At 41.2% G+C, this 23,569-nt stretch overlaps 1 protein-coding gene across 8 annotated transcripts in view; it reads right to left on the bottom strand.

Moving 5' to 3' along the window:
• Positions 1 to 22,096, bottom strand: part of Rnf180 (ring finger protein 180) — a 171,523-nt gene extending 149,427 nt beyond the window's left edge. The window contains exon 1 of one of the 8 annotated variants that reach the window (XM_042261583.2): positions 21,867 to 22,096. The gene's annotated coding sequence lies outside the window, so the exon portion shown is untranslated. The other 7 variants (XM_076551948.1, XM_076551949.1, XM_076551947.1 and 4 more) reach the window with 7 other exon arrangements.
• Between the last annotated feature and the right edge of the window lie 1,473 nt (positions 22,097 to 23,569).

Here is a 23,569-nt window from a genome sequence, read left to right as displayed (position 1 = left end):
TTTCAGTAAATCCTTGCTGACAACTACTGAAGGCTATATTGTGACAACTCTTCCCTATCGATGATTTTTAAATTTACAGATCTAGTTCTGATCTTGTTCCAAAGATCTAGACCAGTGTTTTCAATGTCCAGATGTCAAATGAACATCTCTTTAAGACTCTGTGCTGGGGCCTTTGTACTGGCAGTTCATTCAGAATAAATATGTGCAAATCTATAGATAATTACTATAGATTTGTTTTACAGCTGAGGTTACTTAGTACTTGAATGTAGCCAATCCAGACTGCATAACAATATATAATAGATTTTGAAGACTTTGTAGAAATAAGAATGAGAAATATACAAAAAATTTTTATATTAACTACGTAATTAAAATTTATTAGTGAAGTATATTACACAGATAATTTAACCTGTTTCTTTTTCACTATTTTATTTGGTATGTGTGCTTGAATGTGTAGTGTGCGCAGTATTGTGTATGTATGCGTATACATTTATATGTGTATGAACATGTAGAGGCCAGAGGTCAATATCAGGTATATTCTTCTATTGCTCTTTGACTAATTTTGTAAGCAGTATTCATCATGTGCATGTCTGTGTGGGCATATATGTGCCAGAGCACATGTAGGGGTCAAAGGACAACTTTGTACATCAGTTCTCTCATTCCATCATGTGGCTCTAAGGAATTTAACTCGGGTTGCCAGGCTTAGAGAGAGGTGCCCATTACCTAGTGACCCATCTCACCTGCCCCTTGCCTCATTTTTTTGAGACAGGGTCTCCCACTGAACTTGGAGCTTACTGATGAGAGGCCCCAGGATCTTCTTGTTTCTGTCTCCCCGGGGCTGGGATTACAAGCACATACTTCCAGGCCTGGCCTTTAACATGGGATCCAAACACAAGCTCCCGCCTTTGCATGGCCAACACTTTACCTAAGCGGATGTGGCTTCACTGATGTGACTGGTAGCACAGTCCTACTGGACAGACAGCACAACTCTAGCTCTCACCCCAGGTTTCTGAAGAGTTGTCTCTTTTCTTATTCTTGATATTTTAGTGTTACTTCCTCAAAGATACAATATAAGGAGAGTGTATTGAACTGCATGTCCCTGGGCCACAATGCAGGAGATTCTAATTTACTGTTCTAGGTAAAACATAGAAACTTGCATATTAGATTGGGCAGTGGTGATGCATGCCTTTAATCCCAGCACTTGGGAGGCAGAGGCAGGCAGATCTCTGTGAGTTCAAGGCTCACCTGGTCTACAAAGTGAGTTCCAGGACAGCCAAGGCTATTATACAGAGAAACCTTGTCTCGAAAAAAAAGGAAAGAAAGAGAGAGAGAGAGAGAGAGAGAGAGAGAGAGAGAGAGAGAGAGAGAGAGAGAGAGAGAAAGAGAGAGAAGGAAGGAAGGAAGGAAGGAAGGAAAGAGAGAAAGAAAGAAAGGAAGAAAGAGAGAGAGAGAGAGAGAGAAAGAAAGAAAGAAAGAAAGAAAGAAAGAAAGAAAGAAAGAAAGAAAGAAAGAAAGAAAGAAAGAAAGAAAGAAAGAAAGAAAAAAGGAACTTGCATATGGTTGGAGGAGGTGTGTTACTTGGGCTGGGCTTTGAGGTGCCAAGAGCCCATACCAGACCCATTCTCTTTTCTCCCTTTCTCTACTCCCTGCTTGTGAGTGACAATTAAGCTCTTACCTACTGCTCCAGTGCCATGCATGCTTGTGGCCACCATGCTCCCTGCCATGATGGACAAGGACTCATCCTCTGAAACTGTACACAAGCCCCCATTTGTATGCTTTGTTTTATAAGTTGCCTTGGTCATGGTGTCTCTTTGCAGCAATAGAACATTATCTACGACACCGACCTTCAGAATGTAAGTCAGGCCCCCTACTATGTAAAAACAAATAAATAAAAGAAAAGCAAACAAAACCCAACTATAACGGGCTCTTTTGGTAGAGCAAGAAATCCTTGCAACAGAACTCTTTAGAATCTGACTGTGATTGGTCACATGGCTTCTATCTATACATGTGATAAGATTACAAAGAGCTAAACATAACTGGTGAAATCTAATACCTAAAATGGTGTATGTGTGTCCACCCTGTGACCTATAGGCCACATGGAGCCACATATGGCTAAGAATGAGGGCCAACACAAAAATCACAAACTTAAACATTGTGAGATTATCTTCAGAATTTTTTTATATAACTGGATTACACAATTCTAGGGTTTGGACTTTGAAGATGATCATGTCACAATGTTAAAAGGCGGGACACAACTCTCCTGACAGCTATCACTTGCCAACAGTTCCTTGGGTAGGACTTCTTGTCTACCTCCCCTCTCTCTGAATCTACAATTTGCAATTCAAGCTTCAATTTAAAATTATCTTTAATCTAAACAATTACTGCAAAAACTACAAAGTCAAAATTACAGTCACCATATTTTTACCAATCAACTCTCCTGTCACACTTGTACGGTTCTCTCTTACTGTCCTCCTCATAACTTTGGCTGCACACTTCTTGTATACAGATATTTGCATAGTTCCCTAGAGACTATGCTTTTCTATCTTCTAATCTCTGCTCTGTCATTTCCTTTCTCTCTGGCATCTGTGAACCAGCAGTTCTCACCTTTAAGGATGATGTCAATTTTAATTATAGGACAGACTTTGAGGACATTCAGTTCCTTTACCTCTGTCTTCTGCACACATCTCCAAAGGAAGAACCAAGTGCTATCATTTCTGCTTTTCTTACCTATTTGAATTACTAAAAAGCATACTTATACTCATTCCAGAGTCACATAATTGAATGTAGTATATCTGATCCTGAAAATTCACAGCAAAAATCTATTGAAATCAGACAAATAATATGCAGGTGAGAGCTCCTCAAACTCCTGTATCTTTTCACAGAATCAAGATGATGTGTTTAATAAGTTATATAAACACACTGATGTGAAAGTGTCAAAATTTTAAAGGCCTATATTAAGTCTTGCTATCTTTTCATTAATTCTTTGAGAATCTCATACAGTATGTTCTGATACTTACTTCCCTCCCCCAATCCTCCCAGATCTATGTCCCCCTCCCTACTGCCTTTTATTTTTTTTTAATCCATGAAGTCCAATTTGTGCCGCCCATATACTTTTGTAGGTGTGGCCTTCCACTAAAGCCTGGTTGACCTATCAGGGACTGACTACCCCTTAAAGGAAACTGACCCTCTCTCTCCTAGCAGCTATCAGTTGCCAATAGCTCCTTAGGGAGGGGAGAACTTCATGTCTGCCTCAGCTTTCCGGGCTGGGATTTTGTCTGGTTTGGGCTTGCACTGGCCTCGTGCCTGCTACCACAACTGCTGTGGATTCCTAGGTGCAAAGAGCCCAGCTTTGTCTGGAAACCACTGACAACTTCCTTGTTGTCATCCCCCAGCCCCGGCTCTTCCAATCCTTCTCTCCCCTCTTCTATATGATCCCTTGGGAGTAAGGGTGTGATAAAAACATCCCATTTAGGGCTGAGCATTCCATGGTCTCTAATTCTCCTCAATTTGATGATTTCCTGGTTTTCATCATTACCTCCTTCTCCTGAAGAAAGCAAGCTTCTCTGACGAGGGCTGAGAGAGATTCGCTACTCTGGGTTGCCATCCCACATGGCTCCTTACATTTTTTCCCCCCGATGTTAATTACTAATTATGTTTCCCCAATCAGTGGGAAGAACTAAACTTAATTTCTGAAACTATGGACAAGGAAGCACAGTAGAAAGATGTACAGCTGTGTTTATACTAATTTGAACTTGAAAGGGGAAGCAACAGATGGTTATCTACTAGCAATCTATTTATAAAAGTGAGATGGCTTCTGGCCAGTACTTTACATTAAAAGGAAGGCTGAAACATTGAAACCCAACCTATTAACAAAGTGGGTAGCCTTTGAACAGACTTGAACAAGTTATGTGTTGGACACAAACTCAAATCCATCTCCAACTCAGCACCTGAGAAGCTAGTACTGGCTTAAGCGAGGCAGAGAACTAGGTCAAGAACTTGTCTAAACATTTTGGTAGCAGTCACATGGCTTTATGGTTTTCTTAATACAGAGTAGCCATACTCATACGTATCTTGGTACTTGTTTATTTCACTACCTGGCCTGATACTAGAATATTTGATACTTCTTGAATGCACTGCACATTTGGGAAACATTACTTCACTGAGTTACGTCTTTCAAATACTGAACATGTCAGTTGTATAATACTGAAAAATCATTTACGAAAATTACCATCAACCTCAGTAAAAATACCCTTCATTACAGGACAACCGTAAAGGCCATAAGGTGAGGAATTCTTGTTTTAACTTGAAGATCAAACTTTATCACATGTAACAAGTATGAAAACATTCATCTCTGAACACATGCCGCCTGCCAGTCCCTTCAGTAAACATGTTCCCGAGCGGGAAGGCTGCACAGCAGCTCTCCACTGAAACACAAGGCTCTCCGTGAAGGGTCTGATCAGCTTTCCACAGACTGCAGAGAGTCTTTGCAAGTTCTTCCTTCTTTTGTTCACAAAACTATTTAGGAATAAAGATAAAATAAAATCGGCAACATTGATGGTCTCGGTAAACTATTTCTAAGTGCATGCCTGTGGCAGTGAAGATCGAAAGGTCCACCAGCCCGGGGCTCTACTTACCCACCATTGCCTTCGTCTCCAGTGATAACGGCAACCGTGAAGAGGACAAACCACACCTTACCATTACCTGCTTTCTTAAGTGGGTCTTAGCAACGTGTTTGGAGAACTATACTTAACACAAAGCAGAGATCCCCAAAAGCTTCCCTAGGCACACTTCACTGCCCGATTAAATCCTGTAAAATGTTTAAGGAGGACAAATCAGCCCCTGTGAAAAACACGTCAGTTAACAGCTTAGGCCGTATTTCTCTGTAACAGTGTGCTCTGCAATTACAACCCCCATAAAGACCTTGCATCCTTAGTCTACCTTTGACTACTATTACTCTATGTGGTAAAATACCACCATTGGCACAGGTATAATTCCATATGAAGGAATTTGGAACTTCCTTATTATCAATATAGTTCTTTAAAAATAAGATTAAAGTCAAGTGAGGTAAGATTGGCATGTATGTGAAAAGAGTAATGCACATAAATTTATAAACAAAATGGGTAAGTGATCTATTCAGTTCAGAATTCTGCAGAGCAACACCATTTTCTATTTTTATTGTTGTTGTTGGGTTTGAAGTCTGTTTGTTTTGCTGTGATGCCCATGCTGGTCTTGAACTTCTGGACTCAAACAAGCCTCTAGCCTTAGTCGCCATTGTAGACATGGCTCTAAATGTACAAAACCATGGCTGATCAATTTTTGTTTTTAAGCAGCTCAATGTATTTATTTTTTCTTATAAACACTATGATATATTTGTAGGCATTATTCTGTAGGCTAGTCAATCACCTAAAGGTTATATTACTGGAAGGTCTCTATGAAATGAGAAGAGATATGCCCACAGCAGATATTGAAGAGTATCATTTTTTAATGCTAGTGAGATCTCACAATATGGGATGCACGAACCTAAGTGGTAGTCCACAACTGCTTTGCAAAATGGGCTCTGAACCAGTGGTTGTTTACTGGACAAGGTATCATACATAATAACTCTGTTGGAAATGGGCTTACAGATGAGGTCAATTTGTAAAATTAATAGTACGTCAGCTCAATCCAGTGCTCTTGAACCCTGGTATCTATTTTGATCACAGAAGACCTGCAATACAAAGCACCCCAACCTAAATAACCCATGGCCATGAATTAACAAAACTGAACTTGGTGATTGATCCATGATATATTACAAAGATGTACATCAATGAGTTTCCAAAGTTACAATCATAAATTGGTTTTTGAACCACAAAAACCATTCTCTACTAAATAGAACTGAAGGTAACTTCTCAGTTATGTCTAGCTTCTTTTGGAATTTTTGGCTCCTACTTAGTTCAATAAATAGTTTAGCCCGTGTGCTATTTAGGGTGAGCTGGCTTGTTACCTAAGCTCCCTTTACATTGGCTTCCACTAAGTCAAAGATATCAAATACTTCATCTGCACAAACAGGAGAAGGAATCGGGTTATTTCCAAACCACCAGCTTTACAATTCTAGGCACAGGAGCTGCAGTGACTAAAGCTTCTAATTTATTAACTCTACAACTGTCTAAATCCTGAATTAAATTACAGAGCCTTTAATCTTCAGTAATTGTTGAGGTTAAACACTTCTGGGTTTGAAACTGATGAAGTCAATCTTAACAGTTCCTTTGGTATCCACAGTCAAATATTTTCTTAGAAAGTACCCCAACTTCTGTTGAGGAAAAACCAAACTGAACCCAGCCTGCCATATTCCCTTAGAGCTACTTCTCCTAGTCCTCAGCTATCTCCCTGGAATTCCTTAGTTCTTAGGCATTTATACAATTCACAACTAACCTTAATGAATGTGGCACATTGGGTGTAAAATGCTCCTGATAGGCTCATGTGTTGAAACCTTGAGCACAGCTAATGGTGATATTTGGAAAGGTTGTGGACCTTTAAGGGGTGATCCTTGATGTAGGAAGTGGGCCGCTGGGGACAGGCCTTAAGGCCTTCCAGCATGAACCCACTTCCTTTTCTCCCTCTGCTTTCTGAATGTGGATGCGATGTGATCAGCCAGTTCCTGCTCCCATATGCTCCCTGCCTGCTGCCATGTTTTCCTTGACACAATAGACTGCATCTCTCTGGAACTGTACACCAAAATAAACCCTATCTCCTTCAAGTTGCTTCTGCCAGGGTGCTTGTCATAGCAACAAGAAATGAAACTAAGACAATGAAAAACAATTATATGAATCTGACACTTGTAACTCCCATGAATTTCCTACTCTGTCCAACAGGGTCTAAACTATATACTTCAACTGAAGTTGAACACCACTCTTTAATCCTTATAAATCACCCCCACTGCAGCTCAGGCACTTAAGTCTTGAAAGCCCCCTGCTATCTTTCAAACCAAGTGATAACTTTATGGATTATAAAAAAAAAAAAATCACTGAAGAAATGCAAATATTTTGCAAGTTTCACACCCTGACTAGTTTTATCCATTTTAAGTGCTGCTACACCTTGGTAAAAGAAATGGATCTCAAAGATGAGTGAAACTATTGAGTATAGACCACATTTTCACACTTCATAGACTGCATTTTATGGGGAAAGTAAGACATGTAAATATAAGCAAAATTAATAAAGTGCTGAAATATGTCTTTCAAACCAGTGTGTATTTACTTGTATTTATGTGCACTCCAGCTATACCTCATGCCTCTAAATGTCCACTATCTCTCCAAGCAGCAGCACCAGCCAGGGACCTAGTGTTTCATACATACGCCTAGGGGGGATGTTTCCCATTCAAACTGTAACACTACCGTATGGTAATTTCACAAGTTTCCTTTTTCAGGAATACATTCTAATGCAGTTGGTGCTATTTACTGATGATAGCTAACTAGCTTTTACAACTTTTTAAAAACTGAGGAGAATCTGTCTTACCATCTATTAAGTTTAGAGTCACACAAAAGGAAGACAATAAATGTCACATAGGGGAAAATGTGTATCTTTGGATTCTTAAATGTCTTTTCTGTAAATGAAGAAAATATTCCATGCCTAAGACCCTACAATGAAACACTACTATGCACAATTCTTGTACAGTTTCAAATGTTTTTTTTTTTATTGAAATGCTGTAATTCTAATGAATTCAGCCTTTTTCTTGTTCCCAATATTTAAATTTGTTCATTTATGAAATCCTGCCTTTGACTAAAGGGTAGTCAAAGAAATGTAAAACAAAGGACAGACTTGTTAAATGAATGAATAAGAAATATAAACATGGAATAATTAAGAAAATCAAAAAAATCTAAAGCAAAACAAAATAAAATGCTGTAGGAAGAAGTTAGTTTGAAAACTCAGAATCTTTAAGCCCATTCTCTGAAAGCATTGAATAAAACATATTAATTACCAGAGTATTTGTATTTCTGCTCAAGACACCAAGCTTCTGAAAAGAATGAATGGAGTTTGATTCTTGGATATTGGACTTATAGTGAATAAAACCTGAGTAGAGCGTTCTAGCTTTATTCCATATTGTTATTGGCATGAAAACATTTCTGTGTCCTTTACTGGACAAAATGAACTTCATTTTTTCATTAAAACTTCCTTATACAATATAGTTTGGCCATATGCTTTTTCCGCTCCCAACTCCTTTCACATCTTCCTCACCTCCCTTCCCACTCAACTGCATGTTGTTTTTCCCCTCCCCCCAAAATAAAAAAAAAAGCAACAAAAACACCAATAAGATAAAACAAAACAACAAAAACAAAAAGCACACAAAGTATCACAGGAGTCCATTTTTGTATTGGCATGAAGCCTGAGAAAACCAACTGCCCATTTCCTAGCAGGTTATCATTTGCAAATTGATTCTTGTTGAGGGTGGACTTTGTATCCATTCCCCCTTCTCAGTGCTGGGAATCTGTCTGGTTTGAGCCTGTGCAGGTCTTGAGTGTGCTGTCACAGTCTCTATGAGCTCATATGTCCACACAAATCATGTTGTGTCTGGAAGATGATGTCTCCTTGATGTCACTCACCATCTCTGATTCTTACAACCTTTTTACCTCCACTTTCTCATAGATCATTGAGCCTTGAGGGGAGGGGTTTAATAAAAACATCTCATTCAGAACTCAGTGCTCCATAGTCTCTCACTCTCCACACAACGTCCAGTTGCGGGTCTCTGTGTTAATTCCCATCTGCTGAAAGAAGCTTCTCTGAGGAAGGGGTAAGTGATATAATGATCTCTGGGTATAGCAATTCTCACTCAAGTCAGAATGGCTGAGATCAATAAACAAATGGCAGTACATGCAGGCAATGATCCGGAGAAACAAGAGCACATATTCACTGCTGGTGGACGGGCAAACTGGTACAGCCACTATGGAAATCAGCACGGGGGTCCTCAAAAAGCTGAAAATGGATAACTATAATCTATGCTTTTAGGCTACAAATAATTATCTATCCAATATATATGTCCTCAGCAACTATTGCCTTATCAAGGAATGCAAAGGATATCCAAGATGTGAACTCTGATAATACAAGTTGTAAGCTAGTTGACTTTGAGATAGTAGACAAACAATTTAAAGACTCTCGCAGGAAAACAACCAACTGAAGACCTGACAGTGAAATGAAATGCCCCTCTCTCAACATACACACATACACACACACACACACACACACACACACACACACACACACACACACACACATGCGCGCACACACACACACACACACACACACACACACACACACACACACACACCAGGTGACTTCTCAGGGAGATAAGGGCTAAGCATATTTACTCTATATTAAGTGTACAGAAATGATAGGAAGCATGGTTTTAGCCAAAAGTTAACAGCTATTTGAAATTTGCCACACTCACATTTGATGACTATATTATCTTTAATGGGTCAAAGAAATTCAGGTGAGAAGGGAGAAGCACAGAGAGGCACTGATCTGACTTTAGCATTCTTTTTCTTAGAACAAAGAAAATAGTTGTAAAGAGACTTCTTTTTGATAAACAGAACAAAAGCAAAAGTTTTTTTTTTTTTTGGTAGTTTGAATGTAATTGGCCCCCATAAACTCATAGAGAATGGTACTATTAGGAGGTGTGGCCTTGATGTAGTAGATGTGGCCTTGTTGGAAGTGTGTCACTGTGGGGGCAGGCTTTGAGGTCTCCTATGCTTAAGATATGGTGCAGTATCTCTGGCCACTTCCTGTTGCCTGTGAGTCAAGATGTAAGAACTCTCATCTCCTTCTCCAGCAACATGTCTGCCTGCATGCTGCCTTGCTTCTTGCCATGATGATAATGGACTAAATCTCTGAAATGTAAGTGAGCCATCACAATTAAATGTTTTCCTTTATAAGAATTGCTGCCCTGCTTAACCATCTCCCATGGCATCAGTGGACCCTCCAGAGACACAAGTACCACCTGCACCAATTGGAGGAAGAAGTAAGTAACTGCTCTCCGGCCTGGATAGCCCTTGCTCTCTAGACCCTATGCCCATCTCTCCCCCAATGCAGCCCCGGCAGCTGGTCAGCAGGTAAGAGGCCTGAGGGCAGGCTGTTCCACTACCCCTGCCACCCACTGGATCCAAGTGGATCAAAGACCTCAACATAAATCCAGTTACAGTGAATCTAACAGAAGAGAAAGTGGGAAGTAGCCTTGAACTCACTGGCATAGGAGACCACTTCCTAAATATAACACCAGTAGCATAGACACTGAGATTGATAATTAATAAATGGGACCTCCTGAAACTGAAAAGCTTCTGTTAAGGCAAAGAACATAGTAAATTAGACAGAATGACAGCCTAAAGAATGGGAAAAGATCTTCATCAACTCCACATCTGACAGAGGGCTGATCTCCAAAATATATAAAGAACTCAAGAAACTAGACATCAAAATAACAACTAATCCAATTAAAAATGGGGTACACATCTAAACAGATAGTTCACAACAGAAGAATCTCAAATGTCTGAAAGACATTAAAGGGATTGCTCAACATCCTTAGTCATCAGGGAAATGCAAATCAAAATAACTCTGAGATACCATCTTACATCTGTCAGAATGGCTAAGATCAAAAACACTGATGATAGCTTATGTTGGAGAAGATATGGAATAAGGGGAACACTCCTCCAATGTTGGTGGGAGTGTAAACTTGTACAGCCACTCTGGAAATCAGTATGGTAATTTCTCAGAAAATTGGCAATGTACCTCAAGACCCAAAGATATGTGGCTCTTGGGAATATACTCAAAGGATTCTCAATCATACCACAAGGACACATGTTCAACTATGTTCAAAGCAGCATTATTTGTAATAGCCAGAACCTGGAAATAACCTAGATGCCCTTCAACTGAAGACTGGATAAAGAAAATGTAGTACATTTATACAATGGAGTACTACTCAGCAGAGAAAAACAATGACATCATGAAATTTGCAGGCAAATGGATGGAACTAGAAAAAAATCATCCTGAGTGAGGTAACCCAGACTCAGAAAGACAAACATGGTATGTACTGACCCCTAAGTGGATATTAGATGAAAAGCAAAGAATAACCAGGCTACAATCCACAGCCCCAAAGAAGCTAGCTCACAAGGAGGATCCTAAGAGAGATGCAAGGATCACCCTAGGAAGGGGAAATAGGTGAGATCTCCTGGGTAAACTGGGCGGGCTGGGGGGTAGAGAGGAGGGGATGGGGGATGAGAACATAAGGGAACTGGATGGGTAAGTTGGGGGAGGGAGGGAGAGCAATGAAAGAGATATCTTGATAGAGGGAGTCATTATGGGGTTAGGGAGAAACTGGTGCTAGGGAAATTCAACAGGAATCCACAAGTAGGACCCTAGATAAGACTCTTAGCAATAGTGGAAAGTGTGTCTGAACTAGCCTTCTTCTGTAATCAGACTAGTGACTATCCTAATTGTCATCATAGAATCTCGATCCAGTAACTGATGGAAACAGATGCAGAGATCCACACCCAAGCACTGGGCTGAGCTCCGGGAATCCAGTCAAAGACAGGGAGGAGGGATTAAAGGAGCAATGGGGGTCAAGATCATAATGTGGAAACCCAGAGACAGCTGACCAGAGCTCCTGGGACCTCAGGGACTCTGGACCGACAGCTAGGGAGCCTGCATGGGACTGACCATGTGGGTGACAATTATGTGGCTTGGTCTGTTTGTGGGGCTCCTAGCAGTGGGACCAGAATCTGTCCTCGGTGCAAGAGTTGGCTTTTTGGAGTCCATTCCCTATGGTGGGATGCCTTGCTCAGCTTTGATGCAGGGGGGAGGGGCTAGGTCCTACCTCAACTTGATGTGCCAGTCTTTGCTGACTCCCCATGGGAGGCCACCCTTTCTGGAGAGTGAAAAGGGGTGGGGTGGGAAGGAGGTGAGGGGGAGCAGGAGGAAAAGAGGGAAGGGGAACTGTGATTGGTATGTAAAATGAATAAAATTTTAAAAAGTTGCCGTGGTCATGGTGTCTCTTCACAGCAATAGAAACCCTAACTAAGACAGAGTCTTCTTTTAAAAGGTAGATAAGCATACTGGTAAGGCAAGAAATCTGAGCTTGTTATCTATTAATTCCACCGTCCTCCCAAAAGAGAAAGTTCAAAGCTCCTGGCACTGCCATTGTTCCCTCTACTTTTCACTAAGCTTTAGCTTTGAGCAGATCTTCTGTGCCCTATGCTGCTAGCAGTTGCTCACATCACTGAGCCAACAGCTACTGCACTAATGTACACTGCTATTCCCTGTAACTCCCAACAAGGGAGTATGGGCAGTACCCCATGTGTTTAGTACCTTGCAATACAACAAGATGTCTGATACACATCTGGAGTTAGTTGTTGTTTTCTTTTGGGGCACTGAAAGGAGAGGCAAACATATCAGATATTATTCCATTTTAATGTACTGATGAGTTGAACTGATGTCTGTCTGGCGTCACATGGACTAGCTGTGTAAGTGGGTATCTATACTATCTGTTTAGGTACACAAATGTTGCTATAAAGATACTACTAGGCTGGAACAGGGCCACACTACAAAACAAATCTCAATGCCATCAACTTTCTAAAGGTCATTCATCCAAATAGTCATGTTCTAAGATAACAGGACTTGGATCTTCAACAGAGGGATAGTTTGGCCATAAAAAATCAATCATCATGTGCCTTCTGGTGCTGTGCAAAGGAAGGTTTCAGCACCATTCATGAAGAACCCTTAAAAAATTAAGAGTAAACAAATCTAAACCAACTTAATCATGTGCACGTATGTGAGAACCTATTTTCGTACTATATGAAGAACAGAGGAATGTGTTAAATGACACTACAACCCAAATCCAGAGTATAGGGAATTCTGCAGGATAAAAGATGTGGTTTTTGGGAAGGGGAGGGGGGCAGGAAGGGAGAGAACAAGGGAATCTGTGGCTATTATGTAGAACTGAATAGTATTATAAAATAAATAAATAAAAATAATGAATAGGAAAAAAAAGATTGTAGGAAAACACAGAACACCCAAAACAAATCTCAGTTTCCACTTCCTAGAGTGCAATGAGAATTCTGAACTTTTCTGAACATCTGTGTTGTATTAGTTGGCTCTCATTTCAACAATAAAGCAAAGGGTTTTATGCTATTATATGAATAGCTGTTTAAAAATTAATCTTTAATATTTTTTAAAAATAGAAAATAACAATATAATTATTACCCTCATTATCAGAGATGTAACATGAGGATAAAATAAACAAATGAAATCAGAAATGCCAGTTCAAAGATGATGAGCATTCCACTCTTACTTAGTTAAAATGCTATTTTAATGCATTTGTCTTATAAGTTTGTCTTGTATTTAATGGGTCATGTTCCTCAGCTTATATTTCAGATGAAGTAGAAAAATAAAAAACTACAAACTAAAAAAAAAAATGTGTTTTTTTTTCTCAAAAACACATTGTTTGAAAGGGAGGAAAAACTTGAGATGTAAGGTATCTATTGGTCAAGGGATACGGGCAAGAAGAATATTTTTTACAGTTGTTGCATAGCCCCGTGAATACAGTTAACAACAGGGTAAAGTGTTAATGTACATATATATATGTTATATATACTACATGTCATATGTACCATCTATAATATACACAATTATCATCATATCACTTTGTATTCCAAGAGTATATAATTATATTTCAACTTATAATGCACAAAATAAAAACAGAAGAGACAGAAGAATGCTTATATAAGACAGAGACAGAGAGAAGGGGATAAAGAGAACCGTCAAATTCAGTGTCTATATTCATTTGAATCTTTAATCAAACAAATATACTCTAAATATAGATATTTATATACAACTTGAGAATACCAATACATAAACTATGTAGTGGATCATAATAAAAACTGTTAATCTTGTTGGGTATAGCATACAACACTGTCACAGTGTTCATTAAAGATCTTCAGACTGGAGGTAAATAGTCAAGTATTTCCAGATGTAAGTAAATAATGTAGAAACAAACAATATACAGTGGGAAAAAAGAAACAGAAGGCTTATAACTATTAAAGATGGCTTATGGATACAGAACTCATAACACTTTTTAATGTGTACTTTAAATTTTATACAAGAAGTTTAAAAACAAACTTTATGCAGAGAATATTCAGATGAAACATTCCCTTAACTTCTGTTTGAAAACTAGGTCAACATAGACTTCTTTATAGTCCCTCTTGGTCTGTTGATTACTTTCCCACTCCAAATCTGCTGTTCAAATGAGAATGTTGCCCTGCAGCCTTGGTTTTACTTAGGAGTCTCAGCATAATGTATACCTCCAGCATCATTTTTTGTAGACATGGACACTAAAATGCAAGTCCTGGCTGGGCAGTGGTGACACACGCCTTTAATCCCAGCACTCAGGAGGCAGAGTCAGGCGGATCTCTGTGAATTCGAGGCCAGCCTTGTCTACAGAGCAAGATCTAGAACAGGCACCAAAACTACACAGAAAAACTCTGTCTTGAAAAAACAAACAACAACAACAAAAAATGCAAGTCCCTAGACAACCTCAGTCCCATATCAAGGTAGTTTTTTATGTCACGAATCTATGTTCCGTAAGTCCTCTCCCCTACACCTTGTTCTTTTTAACTCCCAGGGATCTTTCCTCCTCTATTGCAAATTAACTAGTGCATTGTCATGGTATTCAATCAAATATCTAGAGCAGTGGTAGTTGTTTGTAGTTTACTCTTTCATACCATCATATCCAGAAGCTTCTACTTCTGTTAACCTCTGCAAGAAAAATTAATTCCAATCACAGACAAAGTCACTCAGAGCTACAACCAACACTCTTAGGGCTTGGCCTGAAAACTTCAGTAAAAGGATTTTCAGAGTCCTGAAGGGAAAGGGTAGACAGGAGGAAAGGGATCAAGGTGGACAGAGGTCAGAGCTTCCTAGTTAGCTCTTTCTTTTTTTTTTTTTTTCTTTTTTTTATGGTCGGATGAAAAATTCACCCGACAAAGGCTTTACTGACAACTTTCCATACAGTTAGTCAAAAAAATAAAAATAAAAAAATACAGAATACAGCAGACAGTATCTCATACACAGGAAACATAATAGCTTCCTAGTTAGCTCTTTCAAAAAGGTACAATGGAGTAGATGTCTCTCTTTTGCCAGGTCAAAGAGCTTGCAGCCCATACATGCCATAAACAAGCAGATGCACACGCTCACAAGTTAAGGTTGCAGCCATTGAAGCTTTGTGTTATGAAACCTGAAGCACTTTAATTCTCCACACTGAACATGGCGTCCTTCTTTAAGGTGAAAAATGGATCGTATTCTTTTGCTCCTCTAGACACTTGCCAGTTCTCTGCTGACCAGGTAGGAGCCGCCCCTGGTTGGCAGCCACCTGCTCTGCCGTCCAGCAACTCAGCCTTCTGTCACTTCTTCCCTTGCCCGCTCCCTTCTGCTGCAAGCCCTGGGTCCCTGGAAGGCTTATACTCTGTCCAGGGTTCTGTCACAGCCTTCCAGTCTCATCTCAAACGCCCCCTTCTGTGAGGGGATGAATTTTCTCAAACTTAAGTCTCACCTTCTCTTGTTTTCTACAAACGCCTTTTCTGGTTTTCTTCCTGAATACTGATCACACTGCTAACTACTTCTTCCACGCTGTTTGCCTTTTCTGCTGAATGGCAAACTCCCTGCAGTGGTCCATTTTCACCTTTTGGTATCTTAAGAAAATTGATTCCAGTGCCCTGAGCAGGTACCAAACACTAAGAGGCTCTACTCACTCTGTACCACGCCACCCCATTTGTGTATAATCTACACACATACTCCTGTGCATGGTAAATAATCTACAGGTTACTTATAATATTGAAACAATGCAAACGTTATGTGAATAGTTGTGAAACTACATAGCTTAGTGAATAACAACAGGAAAAAGTTTGGACCAGTTCAGAACAGACACTTTTCCCCTAATACTTTGGATGAATCACAAGATACGAAACTCACTGAAACAGAGGGCTGGCTGTCATATAGGACGGTTTAGTGCTGGGCAACATAATTAATGAATGAATCAGAAAGTGAGCACATGCAGGAGAGAAACAAAGCCATCGTGTCCTCGGACTGCTCAAAGTACTTTATTACCACCATTTATTGGCATCACCAGAATAGTCAGCAAATATCACCAAAAGAAGCTGGTCTCATCTGCCTCATAAAGAACTACAGAAGACAGCTTTCTTAGAGACACCATTACAGAACAAAGTCTGGGTTTCATAACATTCTATACTTTGATGACTATATGCTTCTGGATATATTAAAATTTTTTACAATTCTATTAAACTATCCATCAGAAAATTCACTATTTTCCTCTTTTCAATTAGCCATGGCAGAGAGTAGTATGCCTTCCATAAGTTTTAAACTAAAACCTCAAAGATAAAAACAGGAAGAAGATAGTATTACTTTAAAAAAAAAAAAAAAAAACCAACTAGCTTTTTTTTTTTTTTTTAGTGTAGTACTTATTAAATGGTGCAAACTTCTGTTCTTATGAGGGAGGGACAAGGACTCAGTGGTTAAGAACATGTAGTTGCTGTGGATATCATTCTATATAAATAAAACACTGATGGCCAGTGACCAGGCAGGAAGTAGGCGGCCAGGCAGGAAGTAGGTGGGACAAGGAGAGAGGAGAATTCTGGGAAGCGGAAGGCTGAGGAGGAGACACTGCAGCCACCGCCAGGACAAGTAACATGTGAAGACGCCGGTAAGCCACCAGCCACATGGCAAGGTATAGATTTATAGAAATGGGTTAATTTAAGATAAAAGAACAGTTAGCAAGAAGCCTGCCATGGCCATACAGTTTATAAGTGATATAAGCGTCTGAGTGATTATTTTATAAGTGGATTGTGGGACTGTGGGGCTTGGGGAACCTGGAGAGAAGCCCTCCAGCAACATGTAGTGTTCTTATAAATCAGACTGATTTGTTTGCAAAACAAAGTTCTTTTTCAAAGTAAGCTTTTATTTCTTACAACAATATCAAATGTCTACCTTAGAAAGCAATGGAGAGGTTAAATGCTCTACTTTTTATGGAAATCCAGGAAGACTGAGCACTACTGACTTGCAGCACACCACTCCCAATCAAGTTATAAAATTAATGCCACATCACAATTCCTTTCAGTGATAATCTTTCTTTGTCCGGCAGTATTTCTGAGGCTCTTCTCTCTTGCCTAATTTCTCTGCCTTCTGATATATATATTTAAGTCCAGCCAGAGGGAGATCAGCCCAACTTGGTATCACACAATCAGTTCGAAGAAATCACAATCACTTTTCTACCCACCCGCCTAGCTCTGTGGTCAACAAGGTGCCCAATATACAAAGCGGTCAGACCATTCTCACTGTATCTCACAGGTCATTGCGACCTGGTTCTCCGCTCACCTGGCTCTCCGCTCTCTATTCTTTATCAACAGGAGACATCTCGTACCCTTTTGCTACCTACCCATTTCCACAGAGAAGAACTGATACAAGTTACAACAAGCAACAAAACACAAATTACAGCCACCAGAGCTCTTTCTGTACCTGGTCCCCAAACATCCTGCTACCCACCACAAAGGCCACTGCTCCCTGGCTGCTTCCTGGAACTTCCTGGGAGCACAGGAGATAAACAATAATCCAGCAGTTCCCACAGTACAGAGCAGTAGCTAAGAGACCAAGGGCTATCTGTCCAGTTTCCAGATAGGAAGAGGTCCTGTGTAAAGGAGAATGTCACTGCAGGGGCAGAATGGAGCCTCTGGGTCTCTATTTATCAGCAACTCCCTACTGTGTGGCAGGAGCTAATATAAGGAAATACCTCCCAGTTTACAACTTAAGAACCATCTGTTTTATATGCTCGCTTCCTTCTCGCTTCTGTGCTTTAGAAGATTTTTAATTTCCAAAGTTATGTTTTGTTAAAAAGACTGGCAGGGACTAGCTTAGGCCCCTTTCTATCCTTCCAACTTCAGCCAAGAATACAGCATTTCTTTAGAAGAAGAAGCAGCAGAGACCTGAACTCTCATCGTATGGCAAATCTGCCAGCTCCTGCTCTTGGCCTTCCCAATACTCACAAGTGTAAGAAATGAATTCCTACTCTTTGTAAATTACCTAGTTTCAGGCATTTTGTTATAGCTACACAAATGGACATATCTATATCTATATATATATATCACATAATATACTTATCTATAGTGTGGTATGTAATATAATACACATTATATATTATATATAATACAGTATATATTACATATAATATACTTATAACTATTTCAAACCTGGAAAATTGAAAAAAAACACAAATATCTATGCTAAGAGGTATTAAATAAAATGTAAAGGACACCACTGTCAAGATTGTGTGCCTGTGCTAGGCCCTAGGAGATAAAGCATTTTGTCCGTGTGTTAGACTGAAAATATAATATGGAACCAAACCCTGGCTCTAAGTTATTACAAGAACTTCTAGTTTCACTGATAGGAATTTCAAGCTTCTTCTACATGAAATACATTCTCAGCCTAACACTGTTCTGGTAAGATATGTGATCTGTGTAAACAAATTCTATTTTAATGTTAAAAACAAAGTCAGTGCCAGAAAGAGGCACCAATAGACTGCAAGGTAAATTAATTCTTCTCAAAATACTTGACAATATATAAATGTACCCACAGGTATAGAATGTAAGCTACAAGTAAGCATTTCTCCTCTTAAGGTAGCCTTCCAGGAAGGCTGCATTCTGATAATGTCATTATTTAAAATTTTGCATTTCGGCTGTTCTGGGGATTGAACTTGGAGAGCTCACACATGCCAAAGCATGCACCGATCTACTTCCCCAAGCCCAACTTGTTTTCCAAATTGTTCTTTTAAATTGCCTACATGGTCAGGAGCAGTAGAACACTGAAGGAAGAACTTCGTGAGATGGCCATGCCAAAAACCATTCTTCCAAATTCAACAAATAAAAGAGTTCTCAGGCCGAGTCTGTTTCTTGATTTAGCAAAACACAAAGGCAGATGCTTACAAAGGTAATGACACTTTTATGTTGACGGCAAAAGGACTCAAAAAGTCAAAATAATTTTGGATAGCAGCGGTCCTATTCCAGTAAACACTTGGCCTCCTTAGGTGACCGTCTCTTTGAAAACTTCAACCATACAACACGTTTAGGGGAGGAAAGAATTTACTAACTGCACAGTCACACTATGAAGACGAAAACCAGCACCCAGTTCAAATGATTTTCTAGGTATGACTTCATTCTCCAACTATTCCTCTTTTTTCCAGACAGCTGAGTGGAGGTGGCTAAAGGAAAGAGAACTGTTAAAACAGGCAAACTGTCCTGTAAAATTTGGGTGGTGTAGTTTCGAAATTTAAGTAAAAATGTTTAGCTTTATGCTCCTTGCTGAAAAGGCAATATATGAAATAAATAACACAAAGTATTATTACACATGTAGGAGTGTCCTAAAATATCACAGAGGCCTATTAAAAATGATTACCAATTCTCTGCATTACTTGCCTGGAAAAATTCCTGCGTGGTATATGGGACTTACTTATTAAATGGGACTTACCTCTTAAAAAGAGTTTGAGGACTGCCTTCAGATACATTCATAAATGTTCTAGCTAACAAAACACTACATAGAAAGCAAGTCTGACTTTTAGATGAGCAACTTCATTTTAAAAAACCAAATATAAATGAGAAGAAACCTGAGCAATAAAAGATCTATTTATAAAACAATTTAAAGGCAAACCCCAGGGAACCTGGTTAACTGTTGATAGCTGTGGGGAGATAAGAAACAACAATAGAATATGCATGCAATTACTGTGTAAGTTAATTTTCATCGAAAATGACATTTCTCCTAAATGTTCAATCCTTCATGAGTATGGTAAACTAGCAACCTGTCTCCATGCTACTCCTTTGTTAATGGTGGGGATCTCTGCCGTGATTATCACCAAGTGTCTCTGGGCTGCCAGGGGTACTATGCTTAAACAAGAGAGCAAAGACTGAACATAGGCACGATGGACGCTTTCTGCTCTATACCAGGACTCTCACGGTGCTTTTCAACCATGGAAACTACTCAGACTTTCAAGGACCTACTTTCCGAAACTGCAGGGAGACTACTGCAGGAGTCTCAACGGATCCTACTCTGTTTTTAAAGAAAGATCTTCAGCAACGAGCACAACAAAATAGAACCTGTCTTAGTTAGGGTTTCTATGGCTGTGATGAAACAGCATGACCAAAAGTAACTCGAGGAGAAAACGGTTTATTTCATCTTACAGCTTGCAGTACATCATCCAGGGAAGTCAGGGCAGGAACTCAAGGCTGGAACCTGGAGGCAGGAACTGAAGCAGAGGCCATGGAGGAGTGCTGTTGCCTGGTTTTTCTCCTCCTGGCTTGCTCAGTTTGTTTTCTTATAGTACCAGGACCACCAGCCTAGGGGTGGCACCACCCACAATGGGCTGGGACCTTTTACTTCAGTCCTCAATGGGGAAAATGCACCACAGCACTGCCCACAGGCCAATCTGGTGGTGTGGTATTTTCTCAACTGGGGGTTCTTCTTTCAAAAGGACTCGAGCTTGTGTCAAGTTGACATAAGACTAGCCAGCACAAAACCTCACCGGCACTCTCTCAGCACAAAATTTTGCTTGGAGCTGGGAGAGCATCTGGATCATTCAAAGCAAAGCTCTGTCAGGCAAGTTCTAATACCAGCTTCCACAAAGCCTGCTTCGTTTTGATAGGATCACTTTTCTTCTTGGGTGCCCCAGCTGTCTGGTCTGTAAAATGGGATAATAAGTAACCTGCCCACACTGTGCTCCTTTGAAGTTACCTAATAAATGCTATTATAGGTGCACTTAAAACTATTAGCTGCAACAAAAATATTGAGGGTTATCTGGAAAAGCACAGGGTAATAGCCACATGTTACCGCTAATTATCAAGCTCATAATAACTTCCCCCCCTGGGGACCGTGGGCTCCCCAGGGTCCAGATGCACTTCAGAGCTCGCTCATCAGATCCTCAGCCTGGCAGAAAGTCTGCATGGTCCCGACTCAGGGCTGCAACAAAAGCAGCTGGCACGCCAGGACTGAAATGCACCAGACAAAAGAAAGTGGGTCGGTGCGGAGCGGGGCGCCGAAGGGGGTGTGCGCCCTCGCCCTGGCGCTTGGAAACCGGCCGGGGACCCGCGGCGCGCAGCCCCCGCTCCCACCCCGCGGGCTCCTCGCCACGCCCCCGGCGCCGCCGCCCCACCCGGCTCCAGACCCGGGCCACCCCGGCCGCGCGGGCTGCCCAGGCCCCGCCATCAGGTGCGAAAGTTGAGCCTCTGCTTGTCACCTGAGGCCGGCGGGAGGCGACGGTGCGTCCAGCCCGGGGTCCCCGGGCCCACGCCAGGCCCAGACCGGCTCTTACCTGCGTCCGCGCCCCGCCCGGCTCCCAGCACCCACGGCGAGGCCGGCTCCGGAGACGGGAAGCGACAGGAGACAAACCCCGCGGAAAGCGCTGGAGCGGCTCCCGCAGCCCGACCCCGTGGCCTGGGATTCGGCGCCCAGCATCCGCCTGCGCGCCCGCTCCGCTTCTCCCACGAGCCGCGCGTGGGCGGCGCCGAGCCTGACCCCGCGTAGACCCGCCGGCCGCGCAGGCCCCGCTCGCACGGCCCAGGGGGGCCGTGGGAAAGTTTCCCCCCGCCTGTGCTCAGCCCCTTACCGGAGCAACCAAAGTCTGTGCTTTCTCCCCAGCCTTCACCTAGCGCCTCTGGAGTGCAAGACTCTAAGCCTTGTGCTGCATCTGTTCCCAGCTTAAAATCGGCAGACGTCCTGACGGCCACCCCTCCTCATCCCTGACTCTAAAGGTGGCACCGCTACCTGGGTTTAGTTTTCCCTCCTGATGTGTCTCTGTCGCTTACCTTCTGGTGACTGGGGTTCCACCCTTGCGCAACCGAGATTAACCGCTAAAGAGATCTGACTCTTGGCAAATTACAGTGGAGAGGTGAGTCGGTGACGAAGTAAATCAGGAGTGCTGTTCAGGAAGTGAAGGGGCCCTGTGGAGTAAATGTTTACTAGTCAGTCTATAAACTTTAGATTCGGAGCAATTAAAATAGCTGATCAAAAGACTAAGACTCCGAATCTTCAAAGCATGTGTGATAAGTTGGTTTCGGGAATAGGGATCGAAAGTAGAAGGAAATCCCCCAGTATATCTTGCTTTCACTGATAAATACAAAAGTTTACACTTGCCTGGAGTGTCTTATTTGAGCTTTCCAATGATTTCTCCTTCGGGAAGTGAAATAACAACCAAAAGAGTGCTGGGCACGGTGCTCACACTTGTGAACCTGGTACTGATTAGGGAGGACAAGAGAAGAGGATTGTTGGGAGTTAAAGACCCACAAATGCAACAACACAGTTGAAGGGCAGCCTGGGCTTCTGCATGAGACAGACCCTGGCTCCAGTGCCAAACAACAACAAACTTCAAAGTCAATGTCATCACACACACACACACACATACAAATTACAGATCAACATACCAATGTTTCGGTGGATGTTAGACAAAAGTCCTCGATAAAATACTAGCAAAGGAACCTAGCATACAGTATGACGAGGTGTGGTTTATCTCACAAATCCAAGGGTGGTATAACATACAAAAGTAATATAGTATCCCATTTTATGAACTAAAGGACAATAATGAAATGATCCTCAACAGATGAAGGGAAGGCTGGGGGTCACTAAAGAGTCAAAAGACAGGAAAACAGTAAACTGAACAATTATTATAGACTGCTTGGGTAGAGGCGGGCCTCTAGAGTTGGGGAGACCATCGACTCTAAGGGGGATTGAAGTTTTATTTGGATTTAGGGTGTCCTGTCCAGTGATTTCCCCTTCTTCAATTTTTCTGTTGTTCTGAAGGTGTCTCGATTGCAGTCAGGGATTGTATCTCTTCTGTGTAATTATTGATTTGCGAGGGTCAGAGTGAACTCCCCAACCTCCTCTCTCCTTCATGGCTTAACAGGTATGCAGAGGCCAGCCACATGTAGGGGAAATGAGTGACATTTGAGAGAAATGGAAATGCAATGCTGTGGACAAAAGCCACAAAGAAGTGGAGACTTACTGTCTATTGCTGGGGGCAGAAAGCCATTAACACACACACACACCTACCTAGACACCTAGACTTGGGTGTTTGATCTCCCCTTTCTCATATCCTGTAGGACCAATGCCAGCCTCAAAACATTTGACAAAATCCAACAACACCTTTCATGATCACGCACAAGGAACAGGTAGGAATTTCCTCAACCTAGGAAAGAATATCTGTGAGACAACCACTGTTCACACCATAACCACTTAGGACAGAATGGTTGCTATTAACTAAAATCAGGAAGAGGACAAGCACACCTATTCTTGCCACTCCTTTTCAGTATTGTACTGTAGGTTTTATCCAGGGGAGCTAAGCAAGGAATTTTCAAATAGCTAAAGCCAATAAATCAGAGAAAAATAATTGTCAAATACAGAACCTGGACAATAGTCCTCAGAACTGGAAGACAACCCACGCAAGCTCTCAGCTGGGTAGACAGAAGTGATCCAACCCAAACTGTATTAACTGTGAAATGGTAAATAACATACA

Source organism: Peromyscus maniculatus, chromosome 15, assembly GCF_049852395.1.
Source record: "Peromyscus maniculatus bairdii isolate BWxNUB_F1_BW_parent chromosome 15, HU_Pman_BW_mat_3.1, whole genome shotgun sequence".
Taxonomy (NCBI): domain Eukaryota; kingdom Metazoa; phylum Chordata; class Mammalia; order Rodentia; family Cricetidae; genus Peromyscus; species Peromyscus maniculatus.
The sequence above is the reverse complement of the archived record's forward strand: the minus strand, read 5'-3'. Positions and strand labels throughout refer to the sequence as shown.